Source organism: Microcaecilia unicolor, chromosome 4 (assembly GCF_901765095.1).
Source record: "Microcaecilia unicolor chromosome 4, aMicUni1.1, whole genome shotgun sequence".
NCBI lineage: Eukaryota > Metazoa > Chordata > Amphibia > Gymnophiona > Siphonopidae > Microcaecilia > Microcaecilia unicolor.
The window spans coordinates 132,712,382-132,732,481 of NC_044034.1; positions in this window are offsets into that span (position 1 = coordinate 132,712,382).

The window sequence follows — 20,100 nt, forward strand, 5'->3', positions numbered from 1 at the left end:
ACAAATTACAAAAAGGATGCCTCTGAAGATTACCAAATCAAAAATATATAATCTATAAAATGCCACCAGCATTGTATACACCCATTCTTCTTCTTCAAGTCCTGCCATTAATAAAATTAGCAATGGATGGAGCAAAAGCTACCCCTATTGCTACACCCGAGATTTGTTGATAAAAATGATGGTCTCATAAAAATATTATATTCCATCACAATTATAGTCAACTGTTCTGATCTGGTTTTACAGCCTGCCTCACTAACAAAACACTAACACAGACTACTCAACAATTACTGTGGATTCTTTTGGATTTGTATTAGGTAAATGAGACTTTTATTAAAGGTTCACTTCAAACGGAGAGTCTAAGATATACAATGATTAAGATATATAACTGAAAAAAAAACAATACTTGGTTTATCTATAGTTAAAAAGAAACAATCATTACATCACTGGATCACTGGGCATTATATCCAAGCAAAGTCAGGAGTTTCTAGACCAGGAAAAGCAATAATAATCTATACATAATATACATACATCACTGATCATTAATATCTATATCCAGGCTGTCATCATCAGCTGGGGGGGGTGGGGGGCGTTCAGAGCGATAGCCATGAGTCTCTTGACCAGGAAATACAGTTCTCTGTGTAGTACATACGTTTTACTCACAGACGAGCTCCCCATTTCACTGGCAAAAATTCCCCTTTTTATTAGGCATAGAACTCATGCTCAGAGCTAAGGAAAATTACAGAATGCTTGAGAATTTCTCTGTTTAGGTAAACAAGCCATACTGTGGGAATATGGTCACATGTTTCTCTGTTCAGGTTGCCAGCCTGAACTCGAAACATATCAAATTAATTAGAGCCATGTCTTATCTTCTTCCACATTCCAAATCACTTTCACACAAACAGAATTATCACTTTAATGAGAGAGTGCACTGTCGGTCACTCAGACAGAGTTGAAAAACAATTTATAAAATCCTTTACATTAACTGAAACAAAAATTGGGTGGGCATCTATTCAGGTTTTGGAGATTTTTTTTACCACATCCATAGTTCTTACTGAGCCATGCTGGTATATAGCAATTGTACATTCAAAGAAGCCAGAATCACCAAGATTGTCTGGTTTCCAGTTCAAACAGTAACTTCAAAAATGAGTAATCTTTCAGAAATCAAGAAATTTCACACATGAAATGCTGCAAAAACTGATCAATATATTCACATGTTCTTTCCAACAAGAATCTTTAGTTAAGATAAAGAGGTGTGCTAGTGGATATGTTAAACCTGTGTCAATTTTAGATAGAAAAATAAAAAAAACCTGGAATTTGAATTATTTTAATTCAAAAACTAATGTTCCATCACTGGAAGATACTCCAAAGTTCTCCATTTAGTAATAATAGTTGCAATCTGGACCAACCTCATGCAATCTGGATCAGATTCTAGCAGATGATACACATGAGCCAGACAATTGGCACCATACTTCAGTCATGTACTCTTCTCTGTCCATAAGCGCAAAGTGCCTCCTTTATTTGCTCTATGTACTGAAGGAACATTACTCAGATAGGGGTGAATTCTATATATGGTGCCAATAAAATGCTATTCTATAAGCCATGCTTAAAGTTATACGTGATTTATAGAATTGCGCTTATACCCAGGAATCGCACCTAACTTTAGGTGCAGCCATTTGCACCAACTGAAACGTGTTACAAAATGCACCTATATTAGGTGCATATCCCCCCTGATTTTATAAAAATGTGCATAAATGTTAGGAATGCCCCCGTTATGCCCATGACCCTCCCACTTCTGCACCCCCTTTTTGAATTTGCAAGTAAAATTTAGGTTCACATCCCATGGTAAATTAGACCAAGAATACTATAATGCCTCACATTGATTTTCATTCAGTTCTGGTCACTGTATCTCAAATATATAGTGGAATTAGAAAAGGTTCAAAGAAGAGCGACCAAAATGACTAAGACAACGGAACTCCTCTCATATGAGGAAAGGCTAAAGAGGTTAGGGCTCTTCAGTTTGGAAAAGAGACAGCTGAAGGGGGATATGATTAAGGTCTACAAAATCCTGAGTGGTATAGAACAGGTAAGAGTAAATTGATGTTTTTACTTTTTCAAAAAGTACAAAGACCAGGGGATACTCAATGAAATTACATGGAAATATTTTTAAAACAAATAGGAACAAATATTTTTTCACTTAAAGAGTAATTTTTCTGTGGAACAAATTGTCAGAGGATGTGGTAACAGCAGTCACTGTTTCTGGGTTTAAAAAAGGTTTGGACAAGTTCCTGGAGGAAAGGTCCATAGTCTGCTATTGAGATAGACATGAGAGAAGCCCTTACTGACCCTTGGATCAGTAGCATGGAATGTTGCTACTATTTAGGTTTCTGCCAGTTACTTGTGATCTGAATTGGTCATTGTTGGAATCAGGATATTGAGCTACATGGACCATTGGTCTGACCCAGTATGGCTATTCTTATATTTTTAGGTTCCGTGACCTCAGTAGCCTGCAGCTGTGTTTACGTGCTGTCAGTATCTTGCTAGTTGTGTGGATTGGCATGCTATCATTTAGGTGTGGTGGGTATGTGGACCTTTTGGCAGTGTAGATCCTTACTTTGTCAGGGTTTTCTGTATCTCCTTTTAGATCCTTTTTTGCTTGTGGAACCCACTGTTCCCTCTAAGCTGAGTGGGAGTCCTCTACCTTTAGTCCTGCCAGTGAGGGCGCTGTTTCACTTCACACTTTCAATAGCGAGAGACAGGCAAGCTCTGTAGGACTCCTGGGAACCTGCCAGTCCCTAGTGATTGAAAATACAATATTGAAGCACCACCCCCTACTGGCAGCAATGCAGTTGGAGGATACCTGCTCAGCTTAGAGGGAACAGTGGTGGGACCCTGAGCTTCTCTTCCCTGAAGAGGCATTCCTCATTTTGCATGACAAGGGATATCAGTAGGTCACTTTCCTTCTCAAAGAATTTGCACTCCCCCCTTGCTTCCATCTTGCACTTTGTAGGTCTCAATAGTGAGCACTGTATATAGTGCAGGTCCTGGATCACATGCATATGGCTTTGCCTATCATCTTATGGCTGTATTAGGTATGTATGTGCCATCCAGCATGACACTTAGATGATGGATCACAATGTTTATCACTGCTACTAGAGGCTGGATGGAAGACATTGTAGCATTACAAGAGTATGGCCACTGGACATCTAGTATTGCACTTGAACCCAGGTATGTGTTTTTCCTTACAGACATCTTCCATGGCCATGGGGGCCTCAGGACCACTGGGTACAGTGCATCTATGGATTGGCTATATATGTGTTTCCATATTTGGATCCCTTTTCGAAGCCATTGGGATTTGCATGCCTATCATTGCAATATTTTGCTAATCTCTACATATATCTCCTATACATTTTCCCCCTTTTCTCTATTGGTACCAGAGGCCGGAGATATATCGATGTTACATGGCACATGCATATGCATCCCTGGCCTTGTATAAGTCTCAATTTCTGTACATTTTCACTAACTAATCGAGTTTCACCTCAATATAATAATTTACAAGTCAGAAAGTTCTTTAACTTTTCCATATGAAGCAGCAAAATGGTGGAATATGCTGCCAAATATTATATGCTATGGGGCTGATATTCAGATCTCAGGAGATGGCCCAGCACTGAATACCAGGCTCAGCATTGACCACGGAAGGCAGTCTAGCTACCTCCTGTGATCTGAATATCAGCCCCATAGCATATATTATTTGGCAGCATATTCCACCACCGTGGTCAATGCTGAGCCTGGTATTCAGTGCTGGTCCATTTCCAGTGACTGGCATTGAATATCTGTTTTACTTTTGGATGGTTCCAACTTAACCTGCCAAGTTGATATTTGGCATTGGCCACCAAAATTAGTCAGTAATGTGCCAAAAATCAGCGGATAGCCAGTTATATTGGGCAATGCAACTGGCTATCTGCTAAGCACTAGCCAATGATATTCAGCAGGAGACAGCCAGCTATCTCCCGCTGAATATCACAGGATAGCCAGCTAAGTAACATTTTACCTGCAAGTGCCGTTCGTGGCCGGTTAAATGGTTTTGAATATTGGGGGGTATGAGTCTAACTATACAAATCTTTTGAAAGCTTGGGGGTATGAGTCTTAGTATACAGATCTTTTGAAAGCTGTTAAAAACTTGCTCCCCCTCCCCCATTTACTAATCCGCACTAGTGGCTACTGAGCACTAATATTGATGCATCCCATTCACTTTGGATGGGTTGTGTCGGCATTGCCCTGCGGCAGCCGCTAGCAAGGCTTAGTAAACAGGGAGGTTCGTTATTCTAGAAGGTTATATTAGGTTGAACTTGTAATAATTTTATGGTTTTAATAACTATGTATGCTCTAGGGTTTTGCCTACTCTTTGGTTGTAAGCAGCAATGAAATAAATTTTGGATATGTGTGGCCTATAAGCGCTAATTGTAATGAAATATATCCACAACCTATCTAACATGGCACTGCCAAGATTAGAGTTCAGCATTAACACCTAAACTCAATATCTGAGGCAAAATTGTAACAGGAACATTATGGGCCCCTTTTACAAAATGGCGGTAAGCCCAACACTGGCTTACCACCTGCTAAAAAGGAACTAGCGCTGAGCTACTACAGCAGCCCAGCAGTAGTTCCCACACCCAGTGTGCTGTCATATCCAGCATTACAAAAATATATTTATTTTTGTAGCTCTGGTGGATACAGAGCGGTAATTGGGCAGTGTCATGCGCTGCTTGGTTACCAACAGGTTAGCGTGGGAGCTCTTACCTCAATAGGTAGTGCAAAGAGGTTCCCCAGAAATGGCCGTTCAGCAAGCGCTTTGCTTGCCACATGGCCATTTCCTGCAGAAAAGAAAGACCTATCTTTTACCTGGCTGTGGTAAAAGGGGGCCTCAGCGTGCATCAAAAATACATGCCAACACCAATGCAGGCCCCCTATTGTCGCAGCTTGGTAATAGGAGCCCTTAGTAACAAAAAGCTGCAACCTTCAAGGTAGTATATTAAATGAATCAGAAATTTTGTTTTTAAGTCAAATTCAGAAGCAAGTGACTTCTATCCATCCAATTCAAAATTGCTGAAAAGTAAGATTCTAATTATAGCAAGGTATTAACTATGGAGCAGTCTATGCCAAAAAAGAATTGAATGACATTTGCATAAATCTGATACAAGACATTTAAGTCTCGAAAGAAGGGCATTAAAAAAAACACACTCAAGTCCAAAAAAAAAAAAGTTCTGCTCTAAAGCATCTCACAGCCATAATAAAATAGGAAAAACATCTAGATTTCTTGTTCAATTACGGCTGTAAGGTGAATGTATTTGCACTGAATACATCCAAAATGAATAATCATTTTCCAAAGTGAATGACAAAAAAACAGGAACATGAACATCTATCTGACATCATTTTCAAAAATATTGCCACACAAACATCCTTGCTGTCACGTCTGTGGCCGTGACCACCCTCAGACTTACCTTATTCCTGGGGGTCAGCTTCCTAGCTGGCTCCTGTTTCTTCTGTCTGTCCTTTCTGAGCTAGCTCTGGCTCTCTGTGCTGGCTGCATCCAGCACCATGACACTGATTGCCTCACTATACTGCACCTGTGGGTGTTGCCTGGGTTCGCTCTCTTTCTCTCTGTGCTGGCTGCTTCCAGCATGACTCTAGTTGCTTCACTACACTACACCTGGGTGTGGGAAGCCTCTCTGTGTTTCACTGTGCTTTCTGCCTGCTCTGTGGTTTGTGCCTGAACAGCCTCCGTAGTTGCTTAGAGATTGCTGCAGCTGTGCCTTTGGTGTTGAAGGGCTTTATTAAGCACTTAGAGACTGCAGCCTTGGCCTTTGCATTGCCAATGCCTCCGCAGTGCCTTAGGTCCTGAGGTTAGTGTGCTGTTTGCACAGTTAGCTTTCCTTGTCTTTTCTTGTGGGCTTCCAGCTCTTCTGCTTTGTGAGTTACTATCAACTGTGGGCAGGGGCGTAGCCAGACAACAGATTTTGGGTGGGCCTAGGCAAGAATTGGGTGGGCACCAAGTGTTCTCCTCCCCCCCTCCTAAAAAAATCTTAGCTGGTGGGAAAACGCTTCTTTCCACCTTGGCAGCAGGAATGCACTGAAAACTGAGAATGCGCAGGTGCTGGTGTTGTGGAGAGTAGCATTTTCGTTACCATCAGGGGGAAATTTTCAGCTGGCGGAGCTTGGGATTCCCACCAGTTACCACTAAATATGTGCTACTGTTTGGTGGGCCCTGGCCCACCCAAGCCCACCTGTGGCTACGCCACTGCCTGTGGGCCTTGCCTTCTGGCTCAGGGTATTATTGCTCTGTGAGCTTTCAGCTCTTCTGTGTTTATTGCTCTGTGGGCTTTCAGCCCTTCTGTGTTTATTGCTCTGTGTTTATTGCTCTGTGGGCTTTCAGCTCTTCTGTGTCTATTGCTCTGTGGGCTTTCAGCCCTTCTGTGTCTATTGCTCTGTGGGTTTCCAACCCTTCTGTGCCCATTGCTCTGAGGGCCTCCAGTCTATCTGTGTATATCCCTTTTATTTGTGGGCTTCCAGGCCTTCTGGGTGTATTACTGTGGCCTGGGGGTTTCCAGCCTTTCTGTGGGCTTTTAGCCTTTCTGGGTGTATCTCTCTGACCTGCAGGCTTTCAGCCTTTCTGTGTTTATTATTCGCTGTGGGCTTCTAGCCTTTCTGTTATCCCTGTGCAGTGGTGCAGCAGCACACTGTCTGAGTCTAGTTCCGTGCCCTGTCGCCCTCGTGTATCCCAGACCCAGGGTGGGTCCTCTGGATCTTCAGTTCCTGCCTTATCCTGCAAGTCCTGCTGGCCACCTGCACTTCGGAGCTCAACTCCGGAGGAACGGTGGCTAAGTGCAGGTGAAGCTGTTCCTGTTTCATCTGTTCTAGTTGCCTGCCTTGTACTATTCCAGTCCAGAGTTCCAGTACTGCTCTTCTGTGTTTCCAGTCCCGAGGTGGTCTTGCCTGCCGCTGCCGCTCCTCGGCAGTGGCCCAAGGGCTCACGAACTCCCGTACTGCCTCGAGGACCTGACAGAATGCCAAGGCCCTCGAGAACGCAACACCTGCAGAATAGAGGAGTAGCCTAGTGGCTAGTGTAGTGGTCTGTAAACCAAGGGACACAGTTTGAAACCCCAAGATAACTGTAACTGTGATGCCTCCAGGACCTGAAAAAATACCTACTGTATCTCAATGTACACCACTTCAATAGCCTTCAGGCTTGCAGGTGTCTTTTATATTTAAGTGCATCGATGAGGCAATTGATGCACAGATAATACCTTACAGCATTTTATCTTCCTTTAAATATTTTTCCTATAAGTATCCTTTAGCTTTGCAACATACACGTACTGTATGGATATAATAGGTACTTTTGAAAAAAAAAACATTAATCCAGCAGGCATTTGTTTTTATATTCTTTTATTATATTGGCACAAATATATTGTATTTTTTAAAGGTGTTTGATACTGTCAAGGAAGATCTCCTATCATATACAATGACTTTTTTTTAAATAATGGTAATGTTGTACCTATACCTGGACCCATGACTATGCTCTGAGCACCACAAACTTTTTATAGTAGTTGTTTTCCCACCAGAATTCTTGTGGTGTCATTACATTTAACAATGTGTGTGGTGTGGTGTTTTTTCTTTGTTCTACACCAACCACAATAAGTTTTGCTTTGAGGATGGTTTGTTTGGTTTTTAGTCTCAGAATGGTGGCTCAATAGTATATTTAATTTTGGGGCTCTAAGTTTGACTAACTGTGAGTGGTATTAGATTTGTTTTCCAGATAGACTGCTTAGGAGACTGAAGTCTGTTGCCCTAGACACTGTTTTATTTTAAGCAAGGGTGATGTTTTTCCATATTTTGGAGTTGAGTCGGCTCCAATGTTTGTGATTAATCCTACAGGAACACGCAGAAAATTACCACAAATGTGGATGAATGTAGAACACTACGGGAGGTAGATACTGTAAGGACGGAGTAGTGTAGTCAACAGGATACTTCCAGAAAGGAACACATGGATGATGGAGATATTCAAAACCACATTTATTGCATAAAGTACTCAAAGGGCTCGACACAGCACTGTATTTTGGCTAATGTGCCTGCATCAGGAATCTCAATAAATCAAAGATGGAAAAAGTCCTTGTGATTCTGAACATCAATAAGGCAATATCGGTCTTTGAAAAGATTCTTGTAGAGGAAAAATATGGATTCTGTAAAATGTACTGCCTTGTCAATACAATTACTGAAACACAGTGCTGTGTCGAGTCCTTTGAGAACTTTTATGCAATAAATGTGGTTTTGAATATCTCCACTGTCCACGTGTTCCTTTCTGGATGTGTCCTGTTGACTACACTACACCATCCTTACAGCTGTGATTAATCCTACAACATTTGCATTTTATGGACAGATAGATTGTTATTTGATTATACCCAGAGGAGTACTTTTGTACCTTATGAGTACATTAATGCTTTTTTAATACATATAATTCCTTATTTACAAACATGTGTGCCTGCTGAGGCTTTTTGGACATATCCATTTGGTCACCTTACATATTGGACTAGATTCTATAGATGGTGCCAAAAAACAAACAAACAAACAAACTTTTTGTTCTATTTTATAAATCATGCTTACAATTAGATGTGGTTTATAGAATAATGCTTAGCACCAGGAATAGTGACTACATTTAGGCACAACCATTTATACCAATGAAAGCCTGATATAAATCCCCATACATAACTTAGGTGCAGATCCTGCTAATTCTATAATAATGCACATACATTTTAGAAATGCCCTTAACCTGCTCATGTCCCACATATGACCACACTCCTTTTTCAGATCTGTGCACTAGAATTTACATACATCTCTCTATAGAATATGCCTTAAAAAGATGCACATGTAAATTTTAATTATTGCTAAATAGTGCCAATAAGTGCTTGTTATTGCCCCATTAAGTTGCATGCGCAAATTGAACACAGTTCACATTGTCATCACTGATCTTCTTCAATCATGTGTGAAATAGTGCTAATAACACCAAACAATATGGAAAGTGTCCAAAATGATACAAATAGTTCTGGTGAAGTTCACTGAAGACCACATAATTCAATGTGAATGCACCAAAGTATCAATTGTATTTATAATCACTTATCTTTGTGGTGCTTCCTCAATCTTTCCCAAAACTGATTGTAAACCAAATGCCTTCAATATGATATCCAGCACTCCTCTGGTTCAACAAGACCTTGTGTTAATTTTTGTGTACATTACTAATTGTGGCATGAGTGATTTAATATTTTATTTGTGTGAGAGGGTGGGGGAGGAAGGGAAAGGGTTCTGCCTGCCTGCCTTGCCTCCTTAGATGAGCATGCCAGTTGGGTGAATCAGTGTGGCTTCTGGGAGCTGCATCCAGGTTATATTACCTTATTTTACTGGTGTGACCTAGGTAGGATGACACTGCATCTCTGGCCATTAGGTGTATAGGTACCATCCCCATAGGTAGCATTATTCTGCTATATAGGTACCTATATGATCTTGGGGTAGGTGCATGAGGGCATATTATTTTTGCATACCTCTTCTGTGTCATCCAGATTGAATCCCATACCTTCCGTGTTGCAGCGTGGTCTAGCCTCTCTACTCCTAGGTGGAGCAGTGTACCCTCATTAGAGGGCACCAAGCATGCCAGAAGGTTGTTCACTCCTTTAGAGAAGTTTCTCTCCTTCCTGGCTGCAATGTTGGTGCTCTATAAAGAAGGCTCACTAAAGGCCACTATGTAATGAGGGATCAGAAACATGTCATTGTTGTTCTTTGGACAAGCTATGCCATGAGCATAGGAAGTGCAGAAGGCACACTTAAGTGTCAGGCACACTATTATGTACACATAAAATCTATACAAGGATCTGACACAAAATGCTGCTACTTTCATGTGGATGCCATCATAGGGCCCTGACTTTTTTTTTCATATTCATATCAGTGCTATGCCAGTAAACATGTTTATTTTGATTTTCCAGTGGTTTGAATGTGCTTCTGTCCTATAGAACAAACGTACCATACACTTGTATCTGCCTGCCATTTTGGAATATTTATATGTGGATGCTGCTGCTTCATTTTTTAAAAAAAATAATGTTTTCACATCATTGTGTTTAAAACTGATCCTCAGGTTCACCACTGCTTTTATAAAATGATGCATCCTGCCTCATCTCACATATAGGTTTCTTCTATAGTGGAATTCCATGTGTAGTATTACATCCACCACAAATCCAATGGTCCAGTTAAATTGCCAAAATTGTTGATAAATATATATTTTTTTTCAATCATTTGTTAGCTGCAGGCAATTAAGACTGGCTTCAAAGACAACAGGGATGGAAATTATTTTAGAAATGGAGGGTGACTAATTTAAAATTTGCAGAAGACTGAACCATAGCACTACAATATCTGTTCAAAAATCAGAACAATTTCCGACAAAATAACAAAGTGATTTATTCGTTTGTGAAAGTGTACTCAAAAGATTTACAGCTGAACTCCAAGGCAGAGTGTAACAAATATGGTTTGGCATTTAGATGAAGTGTTCATGATGCTGCATTTTTCCCCTTTTTGCTAGGGAACATTCTTTTATTCTGTCAAAATATAGTGTTTGCAGTTCAGTAAATAAATGACTTAACAAAATGACAATGTCAGCAGGTGATTGTGAATCAATATTTTCATCTTGCAGCAAAGTACTGAATTATGGTAGGAGAAATGTTTGTTAAACTCTTTGTTTAGAGAGTGTGCATATTATTTGGGACAAAACTAAGTTCTTCCAGAACAGAGTTCAGTTGTCGAGGTACCTGAAATCAGCACAGCACAGCATTCACCAGATTCTATATAGGTCACCCAAACTTGGATGTGAATCCCAGTTATGCACATAAACTAGTCAATTGGGTGCTGACAACCAATTATTGATATTAATTGGAGCTGATTGGCATGCAATTAATAAATGTTCTTTTTGGATTTAGTGTGTGTTCTTTGGTTGCTTCCACCCCCACTGGGACCCTTGAGTATAGTTGGAGTACTGGATGGGTTCAAGAAACTAAGGCTGATCATAGAGGAAGGTTTCTGCCAGTAGTGGAAGAGTGCTCCAGGTGGGAAGTACAGGACCCCAGTCTGGGAGCAGGAACAGGAAAGAACCTGTTCAGAGAAAAGGTAGTAGCCCTGTGAGATACACTTTTTTGGAGGACAGTCAACAGACAAGGAGGTCTGATTCCACAGAGAAGATTTGCTTGCTGTAAGTGCTGCAGGCACAGTCTTAGGTTGTTACACCCAGAAGGTATGGGTATGAACAGGAGGAGCTGTAAATATCTACATACTTAAGGATCTATTAATTGAACTAGAGAAGACACGCCATATCCCTGAGTTTGACTTTGGCTTGTTTTCATCTGATATCAAGTTGGATTACAAAGATTTGAACTGCCTGTTGCAGAAATTCAGTAAAGTTTGTGTTTGGATTATAAAACCCGGACTGTTTTTTTTTTCTTTGCATGAGAGTGAAACATATCCTGGATCTAAAAAAGAGAAGGGAATGGAGAAAGTAAAAGATTAAAAGCCCCAGTTCAATACCCTACCGACTTCCGGAGTATATCCAGACCCAGCCTGTGCCCAGCTCCATGTGTATAAAGAAACTTTCTGCAAAACTATTACCTTTTGTGGCATGGGTCAAGGGTGCCCAACCCTGTGAGCTAGTTGGTGCCCAGCATGCTCATGAGAGTGTAAGACCCAGGTTACATTTAGGTGCAGTTATAGAATATCAGGTTATATGCCCAACTTGTGTTTCCAGGATTTGCTCCAGATTTCAGCTGGCGTAAGTTCTTGTGCCAAACTTTGCGTGCAGGAATCCGATCTAGTGCTATTACATAAAAGGCGCTCAGCCTAGAGCACCCTTTATAAAATGGCAGCACAGATTTCCACTGGTGCCTAAATTTGAGCGCCATTTACTGAATCTGGTCTCATGCATCATATAATAATTGCATTTTATATGTTAACATCAATATTTACAATATTTCTTGTCCCTTGAAAAGTTTTATAAAGAATTAGAAGTAGCAGAATATTGGTTGCATGTTAATTTTATCAAAAAGTATACACTTACATGTAGAAAAAGGGCTAACATTACAGTCCACTCTTATAAGCTTAAGTACCAAAAGCATAGGCGTAGTTTGACTGTTTCATTTGGGGGGGCAAAGAATGGGTGGAGCATATTAGCATATCATTTGCATATATACATATGCAAATGAATATGCTAATATGGAGGAAGGAAATGAAATTTACAGGCAAAATATCACAGATGCACATTTCAAAAAGCTGACACATTTCAATTAATAAATTATGAATAAAATACTTTTATTTACCTTTGTTGTCTGATCATTTAGTTTTTCTATTCGCTTTGATCCCAGTGTCTTCTGTTTTATGCAGTGTCTTCTTTCTAGTAGGCTTCCCTCTGCTCCCCACCCTCCCAGTCCCATCCATCTCTTGCTCCTTCCCTCTGCTCCCCACCCCTCCCAGTCCCATCCATCTTCTGTTCCTTCCCTCTGCTCACCATCCCTCCGTCCCATCCATCTTCTGCTCCTTCCCTCTGCTGTGCCTGACCTCTCCCAATCCCATCCATCTCCTGGTCCATCCCTCTGCTCCCCAGCCCTCGCAGTCCCATCCATCTCTTGCTCCTTCCCTCTGCTCCCCACCCCTCCCAGTCCCATCCATCTTCTGTTCCTTCCCTCTGCTCACCATCCCTCCGTCCCATCCATCTTCTGCTCCTTCCCTCTGCTGTGCCTGACCTCTCCCAATCCCATCCATCTCCTGGTCCATCCCTCTGCTCCCCACCCCTCGCAGTCCCATCCATCTCTTGCTCCTTTCCTCTGCTCCCCACCCCTCCCAGTCCCATCCATCTTCTGTTCCTTCCCTCTGCTCACCATCCCTCCGTCCCATCCATCTTCTGCTCCTTCCCTCTGCTGTGCCTGACCTCTCCCAATCCCATCCATCTCCTGGTCCATCCCTCTGCTCCCCACCCCTCGCAGTCCCATCCATCTCTTGCTCCTTCCCTCTGCTCACCTCCTCTCCCAGTCCCATCCATCTCCTGCTCCTTCCCTCTGCTTCCCACCCCACCCAGACCCATCCATCTCCTCCTCCTTCCCTCTGCTTCCCACCCCTCCCAGTCCCATCCATCTTCCCTCTGCTCCCCCCCCCCCCGCGAGGTCCAAGATGGTGACTCCGTTTACCCCCTCTCTTCCTCCCTCCCTCCCTCCGGTGCAGGCAACAATCTTCAGCTTTTTCAGCGTTCCTGGCAGCGGTAGCGATGTACACGCTGCCTTCGGTCTGCCCCAGAAGCCTTCTCTTCAAGTTCCTGTTCCCACCTATGCAGGAACAGGAACTTGAAGAGAAGGCTTCGGGGCAGAGCCAAAGGCAGCGTGTACAACGCTACCACTGCCAGGAACGCTGGAAAAGACTGCTGCCTGCGCCGGAGGGAGGGAGGAAGAGAGAGGGGCATAGGCGGTCGGTGGCCCAACTGTTTGAGGAGGCTAAAGGGGGCGGGGTTAGGGGTGGAGCCAGGGGCGGAGCTTATAGCCACAATTAACACAGAAAAAAAATAAGTAAAAATAAAATAGTCACAATACCTTTTGTTAAATTTAGATATTAGATATGTATCATATGTCAAAGAATAAAGTGGTTGCTCAAAGCATATACTAACCACAATCGCTCAACTGCAAAACACTATGCACATATTTGTGCAAAAACATACTCAAACCTTACTGTACCATAACACTAGGCAGACCCTAATACACCAATATACTACCCATATAGAAAATGCAGACCGTCAACAATATGAAACAAGGGATCATAATATCACAATTCTCATGTAACGCCACAAAACACCCTTTTAGGGTGGATAGTGTTCACAATGAGCTCCTTTTATTAACAACTATATATAGATCCTTCAAGAGGTAGTGTGTCATGATTTAGGCTCTAAAACCCTTTCCGATGTTTTGGTGCCACCTCAGTAATGCCAATACACAATCTCTCCACTGCAAAACACTATACACAAACTTGTGCAAAAACACACTCATAACCTTAGCAAACCATAACAGCACTAATTCCAAGGACAGGATGAGCTACAACCTTATGCGTGGAAAAGCAGCACTGTAATTACACCGGGCTCTAAAACACCAGTACACAACCTATTGAAACAAACAAAAAAAAAGGGCTGTAAATACTACACACTAGTAGAATACTGCACCTTGATTACACATGAAAAACACATGACACAACAGATATGAAGGCAAAACTGGAAAGTTACCTCAAGAAGTCAGACTCAGCATGCAGCAATACTAGAAAAATTGAAACTTACATGCAAAATATCACAGATGCACATTTCCAAAAGCTGACATATTCCAGTTAATAAATTCTGAATAAAATACTTTTTTCTACCTTTGTTGTCTGATCATTTAGTTTTTCTATTCTTTGGTCCCAGTGTCTTCTTTCCATTTGATATTTTTTCTCTCAACATGTCCACCATCCTCCTGTGTCCTTATGCGTCCTGTCTACCATCTGTAGCCCTGTCCTTATCCTTTCTCCAGTTTCAGCATCTGCCCTCAAAGTGTTCCAATCCAGCCCTTAAATTCAGCAATTTCCCCTCCATCCAAATCCAGCATGTCTCCCCTCCATCCATGTGCATGAACTTCCTCTGTCTTTCCTCCCCTCCATCCATGTCCGGCATTTCTCCTCTCTCCCTTCTACTCCATCCGTGTGCATCTCCTTCTTCCCTCCCCTCCATCCATCCATGTCTTTCTCTTCTACCCTTCCATCCAGTGTCATCCCTCTTTCTCTCTCCATCCTTCTACCCATTACCCTCTCCCAATCCTTCCGTCTATTGTCTCCCTCTCCTTCCATCCATTGTCTCCCTCTATCTCCCTTCCTTCTAAACAGTTCTCTCTCTCGACCCTTTTCCATTCAGCATGTCCTCTCTATCCCCATCCTTCCAGTGTCTTTCCTCTTTCCCTCCCTACCCTTATGTCCAGTGTCTTCCCTCTTTCTGCCCCCTCCTTCCAGCATTTTCCCTCTTTCTCCCTCCTTTCATTCAGCATTTCTCCATCTGACAGCTAGGGTCTGCCCCAGTTTCTCCCCAGCAGCTTCTCTCTCTCTCTCCCCATCTTTCCACTAATCTCTCTCTCTCTCCTCTTCCATCCAGCATCTTCTCTCTGGCTCTCCCGTGCTCTCTTCCATGTCCCCTCTTTCGCTCCCCATCTCTCTCTGGCTCTCCCCTGCTCTCTTCCATGTCCCCTCTTTCGCGCCCCATCTCTCTCTGGCTGTCCCCTGCTCTCTTCCATGTCCCCTCTTTCTCTCCCCATCTCTCTCTGGCTGTCCCCTTCTCTCTTCCATGTCCCCTCTTTCTCTCCCCACCTCTCTCTGGCTCTCCCCTGCTCTCTTCCATGTCCCCTCTTTCTCTCCTCATCTCTCTCTGGCTCTCCCCTGCTCTCTTCCATGTCCCCTCTTTCTCTCCCCATCTCTCTCTGGCTCTCCCCTGCTCTCTTCCATGTCCCCTCTTTTGCTCCCCATCTCTCTCTGCCTGTCCCCTGCTCTCTTCCATGTCCCCTCTTTCTCTTCCCATCTCTCTCTGACTCTCCCCTGCTCTTTTGCATGTCCCTGGCTCTCTCCTGCACTTTTCCACTTTCTCTCTCTCTCCTCCAGCGTCCTCATGCATCCCACCTTTCTCTTCCCTCCCCTTCTTGCTCCCATCACTCTCACTCCTTTCTCCACCCCCCTTTTCCTATTCCCTGCCATTGCTTTCCTTCCTCCCTCTTCCCCTTAGATGTGGCACCTCACATCCTCCTCTCACCACCCCCTTTCCCTTTGGTCTAGCAGCTGGCTGGCATGATGCATCGCTCACCCCCCCCCCCCCCCGGACTAGTTCGGTATCGCTTTCCCCCTCCGCTCCTGTCATGTCTTTGAACGTCGAGGATTCCTTCCGGTAGCAGCAGAATTGGCAATGATGTAAGCGCTGCTTTCAGCCTGCCCCAGAAGCCTTCTCTGGACAGCGTCCTTCCTACGCGGGAAACTGTACAGAGAGTGCTTCCGGGGCAGGCTGAAAGCAGCGCTTACATCATTGCCAATTTTGATGCTACCGGAAGGAATCCTTGACATTCAAAGACGACGTGACAGGACAGGAGCGGAGGGGGAGAGCGATACTGCAGTAGTCGGGGGGGGGGGGGGTGGCGGTAATGATCGCGCGGTCCACGGGAGGGAGGGAGGGAGATGTTCAAGGCAGCGGGAGCTGCACCCGGGGTGGTCCAGTCTGCCCTGCCCTTGCTGCACTTCTGGCTGGGGAGGCTTAGCCTCCCCAAGCCTCTTATACCGGGCGCCTATGGAGAGGGGTAGACGTACACGCTCCTCTCCATCCGCTTGGCTTCCCTGCCCTCTCTGTCTGCGTCCCGCCCGAAAGGAAATGACGTCAGAGGAAGGCGGGACGCAGATAGAGAGGGCAGGGAAGCCAAGCGGATGGAGAGGAGCGCGTGCTTGCATGTGGTTTTTTGTTTTTCTTTAACTAATGGCGCGGCGGCGCCTCGCGTCATTTGGGGGGGCATTGCCCCCCCCTCGCCCCCCCCAGTCTACGCCTATGACCAAAAGGGGTGTTAAATGCCAATAAGGAAGTCAGTTAGTGGAAAAATCCTCTTTGTATCATGGTTTCCATTTCCTTGGTTATATGGGGGAACCTGCTGAGTTTAGCAGTGGGTTAATTAACCTTGGCCACATAAATTTGACAAGCAAAGAAATGTTGTTGGGGCAGGTTGGGGTGGGGAGTGGGAAGGGGTGGAGAGGTGGGAGGAGGGGTGTAAGAAGTGGGGGAATGGTCAATAACTTGTGTATTTTAAGGATGTATGAATCCTGGCATACACTCGTAGCCAAATGGTTGGGCACTGGCCGGGGAACCTAGAGAAGTGGGTTCAGTTTCCACTACAGCTCCCTGTGAATCTGGGCACATAACATCAGCCTACATTTAGAATGAGCACCTGTCAGTAATGAGAAACCACTATAATTGCAACCATAGAGGGCTAGTAGGATACACCCTGTACTCCTTTCTTTATCCAACATCTACAGTGATGGGAGATTTAGATTTGTTAGGAATCGAGCAACAAACTAGGAAAGGGGGAGCCTAATCTGAAAAGAATATACTCCACCTTAACTGGGATGGAACCAAGCTGTTGGCACTAACATTTAAAAAGGGGATAGAGCAGTTTTTAAACTAAAATAGGGGGAATGCTTACAGTCAACCAGGGGCACATGTTTCAATATGGAGTATCCTTGAAGGATAGCATAGAAACTGGATCTTTAGGGAATTCCAATACAGAGGTTTCAATAATTGTGAAAGAAAGCCAGGAGTGTTTAAGGGGAGAGCAGAGTGAAAGATGCATATGATCCCCGTCAACTTGCTTGTAGATGCAAGGAAAACAATACAATTTGAAAAGTATGGACACAAATACTAGAGCCCTAAAAAATAAGATGGGAGAGTTAGAGTATATAATATAGCACTAAACGAAGAGATAGACATCTGGGCTCATTTTCGTAAGAGAAAGGCACCCATCTTTCTACACAAATCGGGAGATGGGCGTCCTTCTCCCAGGGTCGCCCAAATCGCCATAATAGAAAGCCGATTATGGGCGCACTCAACTGCTTTCCCAGTCCAGAAGACAACCAAAGTTCCTGGGGGGGTGTCGGAAGCGTAACGAAGGCGGGACTGGGGTGTGCTTAACACATGGGCGTCCTCGGCCAATAAGGGAAAAAAGAAGGGTGTCCCTGGCGAACACTTGGCCGACTTCTTGATCCTTTTTTTTTACGACCAAGCCACAAAAATGTGCCCTAAATGACCAGATGACCACCGGATGGAATCGGGGATGACCTCCCCCTACTCCCCCAGTGGTCACTAACCCCCTCCCACCCTAAAAAAAAGTTAATATTTTTTCCAGCCTCTATGCCAGCCTCAAATATCATACCCAGCTCCATGACAGCAATATGCATGCAGGTCCCTGGAGCAGTTTTAGTGGGTACTGCAGTGCACTTCAGGCAGGCGGACCCAGGCCCATTCCCCCCTACCTGTTAAACTTGTGGTGGAAAATGTGAGCCCTCCAAAACCCACCAGAAACCCACTGTACCCACATCTAGGTGCCCCCTTCATCCCTAAGGGCTATGGTAGTGGTGTACAGTTGTGGGGAGTGGGCTTTTATTGGGGGGGGGGTTGGGGGCTCAGCACACAAGGTAAGGGAGCTATGCACCTGGGAGCTTTTCCTGAAATCCACTGCAGTGCCCCCTAGGGTGCCCAGTTGGTGTCCTGGCATGTCAGGGGGACCAGTGCACTACGAATGCTGGCTCTTCCCATGACCAAAGGGCTTGCATTTGGTCATTTCTGAGATGGGCGTCCTCGGTTTCCATTATCGCCAAAAATCGGGGACGGCCATCTCTAGGGACAACCATCATTAAGGTCGACCTAAATGTGGAGGTTTGGGCATCCCCAACAGTATTATCGAAACAAAAGATGGACATCCATCTTGTTTCGATAATACAGGTTTCCCCGCCCCTTTGCGGGGACATCCTGCAAGGACGGCCTCAGGAAAACTTGGGCGCCCCATTCAATTATGCCCCTCCACATCAGCATTAAGAGACCTGGTGGAAGGTGGGACATCCGGGGAGGTACATTTTTTTAAATTTTATTTTTTGGTGATGTCAGGATAGTAGCGCTTAGACTGTGTAGCAAGCGGGAAGTGTATCACATTTATTGTTATTGTAAAATTTAGGAAAATGTCTATGCACCACCATAATCAATGGGAAAACTGGGTTTCAAAATGGAGTTGGATCAAAGTTCCATGCTTCCAGGAGAAAAGAGTAGTTACTTACCTGTAACAGGTGTTCTTCGAAGACAGCAGGCAATATATTCTCACATATGGGTGACGTCACGTCGGCCTGGAGGACTTTCTAGCAAAGTCTTCATCAAAATGAAAAAATGTCACTCGTCGCGCGGGCGGATGCAGTGTGCATGCGTGCGTCCCTTTTCCCACCCGCCGCGAGGACATACTCCTCAGTTAAATTCCAAGAAAAAGAGGAATACAACTCAAAAGGGGAAGTGGGAGGGTTGTGAGAATATATTGCCTGCTGTCTTCGGAGAACACCTGTTACAGGTAAGTAACTACTCTTTCTCCAAAGACAAGCAGGCCAATATTCTCACATATGGGTATCCCTAGCCCCCAGGCTCACTCAACATAACAAAGAATGGTCAATTGGGCCTCGCAAAGGCGAGGACATAACTGAAATTGACCTGAAACAAAACACAACTAACTGAGAGTGCAGCCTGGAACAGAATAAAAATGGGCCTAGGGGGGTGGAGTTGGATTCTAAACCCCAAACAGACTCTGCAGCACCGACTGCCCAAACCGACTGTCGCGTCGGCTATGTTCTGAAGGCAGTAATGAGATCTGAATGTGTGGATTGAAGACCACGTCGCAGCTTTGCAAATCTCTTCAATGGAGGCTGACTTTAGATGAGCCAGTGACGCAGCCATGGCTCTAACATTATAAGCCGTGACATGACCGTCCAAAGTCAGCCCAGCTTGGGCATAAGAGAAGAAAATGCAATCTGCTAGCCAATTAGAAATTGTGTGTTTTCTGACAGCAACTCCCCTCTTATTGGGATTAAAAGAAATAAACAGATGGGCGGACTGTCTGAAGGGGCGTGTCCACTCCACGTAACAGGCCAGTGCTCTTTTACAGTCCAAAGTGTGCAACTTGCTTTCGCCCGGGCTCATGTGAGGACGGGGAAAAAATGTTGGCAAGACAATTGACTGGTTCAGATGGAACTCCGACACCACCTTCGGTAAAAACATTGGGTGCATGCGGAGAACTACTTTGTCATGATGAAAGACAAGGAAAGGTGCATGAACTACCAGGGCCTGAAGCTCACTGACCCTACGAGCTGAAGTAACCGCCACCAAGAAAATGACCTTTAAGGTCAAGTACTTCAGATGACAGGAATCCAGTGGCTCGAAAGGAGTTGTCATCAGCTGGGTGAGAACGACGT